Source organism: Rutidosis leptorrhynchoides, chromosome 11, assembly GCF_046630445.1.
Source record: "Rutidosis leptorrhynchoides isolate AG116_Rl617_1_P2 chromosome 11, CSIRO_AGI_Rlap_v1, whole genome shotgun sequence".
Taxonomy (NCBI): Eukaryota; Viridiplantae; Streptophyta; class Magnoliopsida; order Asterales; family Asteraceae; genus Rutidosis; species Rutidosis leptorrhynchoides.
In genome coordinates this window covers 5,817,241-5,826,192 of record NC_092343.1, presented here as the reverse complement: position 1 = coordinate 5,826,192, position 8,952 = coordinate 5,817,241, and the positions used below count along the sequence as shown (strand labels likewise).

Sequence of the window (8,952 nt, the reverse complement as noted above, 5' to 3'; positions counted from 1 at the left end):
AGGGCAAGGTAAGACTCATCAAGTTTGTTTCTTTTTCCTGTGTTAGGGTGATCGAATTGCTATTACTCTAAAGAATCAAATGAAAAAGAAGTATGGCATAATTATACAATACCTTATCTAATGACTCATCAAGTTCATTTCTCATTCGTATGGCATAATTGTATGTACTCATCGCAATGTTTATGTGTTTGTAGAATTCCATATTTTGTGTTTAACATTCAGTTGGCATAACATTTTTACATATATAGTTTCATTGATTAAGAGTCACCGTACAACGCACGGACTCTTAAAGGCTAGTATACATATAAATTGTGGTAATTGGTGTCAAAATTTGATTGGTAAATACCAAGGTTGTAAAAGTCGTGAGTCGGGGACGCATCGGTCGAGACCTAAAAAGGACGCGTCGGCCGAGTCGGGGGACGCGTCGGGGACGCATCGGTCGTTGACCAACGTTGACTTTATTAATAATTTCTTAAATATATATTTATATATATGTAAAATAGTTGATTATGTACCATAAATTTCTTAAATAAGAACTTGAATTGAAAAATAATCAAACTTCAAACTCAATTAATGTTATCGAGTACATAATCAGTAAGGACACAGAGAAAAGAGCGGCCCAAAATATGAAAACAAACCCTAATTTTAAAATATATCAGATCTTGACGATAATTTGACTGACTTTGACCGTTTTTGACCGTCTTTGACAGACTTTGACCGAAATTTTAGCTCTGACCGTCTTTTGAGTCGTTTTCAAAAAAAACGGGACGGAGAACCCAAAAAAACGACGCATCGGCCGACGCGTCGGTCAAGTCGGACGACTTTTACAACACTGGTAAATACCTTGCGTTAATAGTAACCGCTGTTACCACCCACATCCTTTTTGACCCGACCCATCTTCCCTTTATTGTTTTACTGCCTTCTAATCCAGCCTCACACTTGAACTTTCTAGGGTTTTCCTTCATCATAATCTACGCTTCTATCTACCCTACCAGACAACTCGATTTCATCCCTATCGCGTAACCACTCCATCTGTTCTAATTATATGGTGTTTACTGTTTGTGATTTTTCATCAGTAGAGAAATTTAGTCTGTTCATATTTCTTCTTTTTATTCATTATTTGTTATTTAAATTGAAGATTGCCAATCGATTTTGGGTTTTGTATATTTTTACAGTGAATCGTGTAATAAAGATGTAGCTGGGGCATTGATTAGCATGTATGATTGTGGTCTTGTTGCCAAAATTAAGATGAATTTAGGTATAGAGTTGTTTTTTCTAATTGAAATTACTTGAAGTATCTCTTTTTTTTTTTCTTTTTTTTAATTTGCTGTATATTTGTAGTATGAGCTTCTTTATTGGTATATTTGAAGAAAGAAAAAGATCCAAGCAAGCCGAAAAGGCCGCCAACTACATTGTTTATTGAGAAAGGGAGGCTTATAATAAAATACAGATGACAATGGATTTAGAGGTAAGTTTTGTTGTTCTTTGTGAATTTTTTGTCTTATTATATATTTTGTCTAAAATAGAAATACAAATTGCAGTATACTAAAGTTTGGCCCAATATATACAATCAGTGTATGGTAGGTAATACAAAACTTGCACTCTGTGCAGCAAAAGGCTGATTAGTGTACCTGATTTACTATGTTTGCTGAAGAGAAAGCCAAGAAAACATGCAAGGTACGCCCCAAGTTACTCTCATATTTTTTGTTTTTCAAATTTAGGTCATTTTTATACGTGCATCTTAATCTTAATTTGTGGTCAGCGTTGTTGGAATTTACAGATGATTCTGATTTTTAGATGTTAAAAAAGTCAACTATTAGGTGTCAAAGTCGGGATCTATAAAAACTGTTTGCATCTTTAAGGGAAAACTCGGATTGTTACTCATATTCTTCTCAAGTAACGTATATTATTTGGTTGATCAATTGATTTTTTTATGTGTTGTGTCAAATAAGTTTAATTTAGCTAATCGTGAGTAGGGTTTTATAGGTTACTTTTATGATGCATTTGTGTTTCAACACAACTACATCATATTACATTATGTAACTGATAATGCGTAAGTAGCACATAGTCACATTTATTTGTTTTAAATTATCTATGTTGATTCACCTAAACGTTAGCTTATGGAGTAAGTCGTTACTTAGTGCTACTGTAATGATACAGCATTGGTGACACGGGAAAAGTCCCGAAGCCTAGAGTAAACTTATTGTTTTACATAGAGGAGTCACATTGATCGTAGACGTTAACTTTTTTCGTTTTTTCAACACTGTCACTGCGATGGTTACATTAAAAACTTGCAGAGGTATGCTTATTGTTGTTATGCCTGTTGTTCATTCCTTCTTCTTCTTATTGTCGTTAAGTTAATCTGTCATAAAAGATTACATTTTCGTTATATTATGTTATTTTTCGTGTTGAATGTCGTACATATTACTTACCCGAAATATCAAATAGTGTTCTTTTGATTTTTTAATGTGGGTTAGAGATTCTAACACAATGTTTCAATCTGTGTTCTACATAGGATCAATTTCAGGAACGTTTTTGTTCCACTTAGTTAGTCTGTGCCAACGCTTTCTACAGTTGTAAAGTCGATAAGAGACGCTGCACTTACCACCATTGGTATGACTCATCTTATTTCTTTTTTGGTTACGTATATTGAGACTATTAATAGTATGATCCATCTTTTTTCAATTACATGATTCAAGGTATTCACCGTGCTTCAGGGTTTGCATTTTGGTGTTTAACTAACTGCTTATATGTTGTTGTTGGTTTTGGAAGGAAATATCACAGAGCAGGTATCTTATTGTTCAGCAACCAATTATTTTTATTTAATTTAAAAACCAAGGTTCATCAATACAATAGACCACAACCACGGTGAAAATAACCCATTAAACCTATATTGATCAGTAGTTTTTATGGTTTTATGTTACAGAAGCTGATAATGTGGATGATGGCGGAAAAAAATAATCTGATGATTATGAGGGTGGACTTTCACTACTTAAACAGGATGTAAACCTTATTACTTTAGCCAAGTAAGTAATAGTTGCACTTATACAAAATTTTCACTTCCTTGAAATTTCGTTATCCTTTTTTGAAATCTAATTGGTATTTAGGTTTATTGAAAACTTTAACCATGATATTTTGAACTAAATATATACTTCTATTCTTCCTTTCCATTTAATAATTATTTCTTGAAGTTTTTATAGTAGTTTCTTTCAATATTTAGTATGTACTGTTATGGTTCATGGCATGTTTCTCTTTTAATTTTTCTCTTGATTGTTGTATTATCTTATGCAGGTTTGGTGACTGCAATTGTTCAAGAATGTGACCACGTTGACTTAGTTAATTTGGTCAGATCATAGCTAAGGATGTGTGTGTGCTATTGATTTACTTAGAATTACAGATGTTAAGTTAGAGTGATGTTAACTTAGAGTGTATGTTGATTTTATTGGGTCAATTGAGTATGGGATTTTTCACGGGTCAAAATTGGTACATAAAGCCTTTGTGGGTCGAATTGCTACATAATTTTACTAAGATGTGGTGAAGGGAATGAAGCTGGAACTATACACTACAAAAAGAAGCACACCTTCAGTGTTGTACTAACCAAGGATATTTTGTTTAGTATTGCTTCAGTAACTATAGCAACCATGATATTACTAACAAAAAATGCTAACAACTATTGCCTGCACATAAACACGATACTGCTGGTAGCACGTCGTTCAAATCCCTCAGCGAAGCGCGGTCCACTTTACTAGTTTATGTTTATTTACTGTCAAAATCATGATTATGATTTTGTGACTATAAATACCTACTCTCAATATATGGAATCAAACCCATTAATTGTTTTTTTTTTTTTTTTTTTTTTTTTTTTTTTTTTTTTTTGGGCTTAGGGTATATCTGTATGTTTTCAATAAATACAAACAAAACCTATTGCATGTAACAATCAAATCCCACTTTTTAGCCACTGAACAAACAGCTTTAGAAGACTTGATCTTCATCGAAACAAGCTTCAACTGGATGTAATTCTGGACAACTCCACCTAAAACATCAGCACACCTCTTCTTATTCTTGAAACTTCTATAATTCCTTTCTTGCCATACAAAATATGCACAAGCAGCAAAAACAATTCGATTCAATCATGCTTGAGAAACCCATTAATTGTTGTTGCTTAAGAAACAGATCAATCATGTTTGAGAAACTAATCGTTCGTTATTCTCCGTTAATTTTATGAGAGAAGAAGGAAAAGAAAAAGAAGAAGGATGATTAGGTTTTAATGGTGGTTAATAATAACCCATTCATACATTTAGCCAACAAGTACAAAGAGTGTGAATCTTCGTTCAACAATTGGGTTGCCCAACGGTCTCTACCCGTGGAGGCTGCCATTACCACCATCATAGGTGACGTCCCAGGTGCCGCCTTTGGTGTCTGTTTTACGACTCTTACCGACAATGTTTTACCAGTCCTTCAGGGCGGGCGGGCACCCCTAATAATTCAGAGGTGACGTGTTTATTTACTTGTAGTATATGTTTGACTGGAAAAAAAAAAGGTTAGAATGATACATATGACATGTGGTATGGTTCATTGTGTTTGGAATGAAGTAGTAATCGAAACTTCAATGATCATATTTTGATGTGCTTTTGAAAATGTTTCGATGCATATGTACAGAATAAAAATACAACGTCATGGCCGTCCTCATTGGCACCGTACCAAGCTATTATTTCAGGAGGAACTTTTGAAGTGGCTCGTAAATTTGCCGTTTTGACGAGTGTAAATATATGTGTATTGTGTGTCATGCAAAAGCTAAGAGGAAAGAAGGATGTTAAAACATGGTAAGCTTACTCCCAGTAAGTATTATCACTACAAAAAAATGATAGTTTACATATTATTTTATAACTAATAATGCTATATTTTTACCATTAAAAAATGTCCTCACTAAATTTTTTCCACTATACTGTATTAGTGCAAAAAATTTGGTCACTACAGTTACAAATATTATTATTTTGGTAATTGTGACGAATTTATACAGAGGAGTAGTGACAAACTTGTTTTGGTCACTAACTTAATTTAGTGATCAATTTTGTATGATTAATGACTACATAGCCTCATAGCTTCTTTTTCTTGTAGAGTATTTGTAACCAACACTTGTTTGTATGTCAAGAGATACCGTCTCTAGATCGTTAATTAGTTGTTATCAGAAATTTAATATATATGTTGATACTCATGTAGGTAGATTTATAGTATAATGGCAGGTTTTAGTTCGAGAGTAATGCTCGAGAGTAATGCTATCATTAGTTAGTGGCATAACAGGTCCAAGTGCTATCTCTCTTGGTTTTTTCTTTGCACTCTTGAAAGGTGGAACATTTAAGGTAACATATAGTTCGTTTTGTATCTTTTTATATTAGTTCACCCATTTATTTGAGTATAAAATGGCTTTGGCTTAAATTGTTGTCTAAAGGCGAAAGAGAAGATGAAGGAGAAGGTAAAAGAGAAATCCTTACGTGAACAAGCTGAAGATGAAAGGTATAAAAGAATTAAACGAATCTTAACTCGCTTGGGGCTTAGCCGTTACGAGAACAACTTTAAAAAGAACTTTTTAGACGACCGTACTTTTCTTCATCTTCATTATAGGTAAGTGTATTAAATAATCTTGGCTAATTCTTTTTACCGTTTTCATTTCGATATTTGAGTAACTATATACTACGGAGTATATATGATATGCTAATTTGAATTATATATATGAAATATCTAGAGCATTACGAGAAGCAGGAATCCCTATTGGATGTAACATCGCTATTCTTCGTCACATCGAATATTGTAGCCACGAATATATGTTCGGATAATCAAGTGTACGGAATCATTTTGACGATATTTAGTGTTTGAATGATGCTTTAGTGAGCTTAGACGAGCGATGCAAATGAACTGGATTCGGTTTTAACAAAATCGATTGTATGGAAACATGTGTTTTTAAAAGCCGGTTTTGGATAAATCAATTTTTTGGAATTTTATTATCGATTTTAAATATTCTGAATTGGTTTGAACCAGTTTTTCTGGGTTCGATTTGTTTCAAGAATTATCCGATTAAAATGCTAGTAACAATTAACCAAATATATATTATTCGATAAATATATATTATTCGATAAAAACCTAACTTTATTTAAACAATATAACTAAATATATAAAATACAAATATTTTTTTTTTTCAAACAACGGAAATTTTATTAAAAGCTTATGAGGAGTTAGAAAATACAATAATTACGAAGAATACTGGGGGACTGCAACCATATCGAGCAATTAATCCTCTTCTTAAATCTAGCAAATAATCAACTAAAACCAGACACTAAGTCAAAGACCTGATCCTTCCGGAACTTATAATTGTTGAAGGTGATGTTGTTAGTAAATTCAATTTGGTAGAGTTGAAACATTTATTAACGAGATTGGTATTTTAGAGGGTATTAACTTTTATTAGGAATTTGTTAACCATAGTCCTTAGGGCTGTTATTAGTGTAAATACTTAGTTCTTCCGGAACTTATAATTGTTGAAGGTGATGTTAGTAAATTCAATTTGGTAGAGTTGAAATATACTACACTAAAGCCCTTAGGGCTAAGGGGGCTTTCATTGGTATGCTTTAAAGTGTTTTAAGATACTGAATTTAAAGCAAAAGTTTTTTAACTTTACAATCCTAAAATCCTTATTATTATCCATCCAAAATTAATAGGAAACAAAATCGGGTGACAAGTTAGAGTTGAAACGTTTATTTACGAGATTGATTTTTTAAAGGGTATAATTAATAATCCACTTAATTATATTTATTTATAACTATCAAAATTACCATTAAGTGATGATTATATTTACCTATACGAACTAAACCCTAGCCTTTCATTGTCGGTTCTTAAGAAACTAGCGATCATGCAGATGATTGAGAAACTAATCATTCGTTATTTTCCGTTGATATGGAAGAAGAAGAAAAAGGAAAACAAAAGGAAAGAAGAAAACGTTTTAGTGGCGGTTAATAACAACCCATTCACACATTTAACCAAAACGTACAAAGAGTGCGAATCGAATTGGGTTGCCCAACGGTCTCTACCCGTTGAGGCTGCCATTACGACCGTCCCAGGTGCTGTTGGAAACTAAACTTGATTGTGGGCTATTTGGATTTGGGCTTACAAATATACAACTATTTTGGATCAAGATTATAGCCCATTATGTAGAAACTTCTTGTAATATGTAGTAGTGAAAGTGTGTAGAATGTGTGTAGAATAATCTTGTAAAATATCTAGGTCTAGAAATACTAGGAAATATCTAGATAGTAGTAGATGATGGAGTGATCTAGACTACTCCATTGAGTAGTATAAATAGAGGGCTTCACCCCTCATTTGTAATCAAGCAACAAAGCAATTCAATAAGCAAATCAAGTAATAAACAAAGCCTTCAAGATCAATCAAACTTCTAAATCATCAATCCTCTCTTCCACAAATAATATACATAACCTCCTATTTCTAACAAATTGGTATCAAGAGCTTGGTTCGACAAGATGATGGCCAACAATGTCATCACATTTCCTCGCCTCACAAAGGATAATTATGATCGATGGAGCATCCAAATGAAGACCTTCCTAGGTGGACAAGAATTATGGGAGATTGTGGAGGAAGGCTATGAGGAACCTGCAGAAAAAGGTCCTCTCGGCAAGGAGAAAAAATTAATGAAGACGAACGATCAAAAGGCTCTTTCCATCATCCAACAAAGTGTAGATGATGGAGCTTTTGAGAAAATTGCAAGTGCAACCACCGCCAAGAAAGCATGGGAGATCTTGGAGAATTCTCACAAGGGAGTTGAAAAGGTGAAAAAGGTTCGACTACAAACACTACGAGGTGAGTTCGAATCCTTAAATAAGAAAGACTCCGAATCAATTTCCGATTATTTTACAAGAGTCTTGGCGATTGTCAATCAATTAAAGAGGAATGGTGAAACTCTAAGTGATGTAAGAGTCATTGAGAAGATTCTTAGATCATTAGATTCAAAATTCGACTATATAGTCGTAGCCATCAAAGAATCTAAAGATCTAGAATCAATGACTATCGATGAACTCATGGGTTCACTACAAGCCCATGAAGAGAGGTTCAATAAGAATAATAAGGAGCCATTGGAGCAAGCTTTACAAGCAAAACTGTCTTTCAAGGAAGAGAGCAGTGAAAAGACTCATCAAACGAGTCAACGAGGTCGTGGTCAAGTACGTGGCCGAGGACGAGGACAAGGATATATCAAACGTGGAGGTTATAGTTCTTACAGAAATGAAGAAAGAAGTCAAAATGTTCACCCAACAAGAGGTCGCGGGAGAGGCTACACAAGTAGAAGGCCAAGGTATGACAATTCTCAAACCAAATGCTATAATTGTCATAAATTTGGCCATTATGCTTCGGAATGCGAGAAGTCAAACAATTACGTGCAAGAAAGAGCAAATTTAGTGCAAGAAGATACCGAAGCCGTGAAAAACACCTTGTTACTAGCATGCAAAGGTGAAGATAACGGAGAATCAAATTTGTGGTATCTCGACACGGGTGTAAGCAACCATATGTGCGGTGACAAAAACATGTTTGTGGAGTTAGATGAGGTAATTAGTGGAAATATCACCTTCGGAGATTCCTCTAAAGTCCCGGTTAAAGGCAAAGGTAAGATTCTCATCCGCTTGAAAAATGGAAGGCATCAATTTATCTCTGACGTGTATTATGTGCCTAATATGAAGACGAATATACTGAGTATTGGACAACTCTTAGAGAAAGGCTATGATATTCACATGATAAATCGTACTCTTTCTTTAAGAGACCAAAAAGGAGGTTTGATTGCTAAGGTGCCAATGTCAACGAATAGGATGTTCATGCTAAATATTCAACATGACATTCCAAGATGTTTAAAAGCATGTTTCAAAGATAATTCTTGGCTTTGGCACATGAGATACGGGC

General features: G+C 33.9%; 1 long non-coding RNA gene across 1 annotated transcript; it reads left to right on the top strand.

The window, feature by feature from the left end:
• The first annotated feature begins 1,188 nt into the window (after nt 1-1,188).
• Nucleotides 1,189-1,619, top strand: LOC139877095 (uncharacterized). The gene is made up of 3 exons (XR_011768461.1): nt 1,189-1,258; nt 1,342-1,468; nt 1,575-1,619. It is a non-coding gene; the product is annotated as an uncharacterized lncRNA (long non-coding RNA).
• Nucleotides 1,620-8,952: the final 7,333 nt, after the last annotated feature.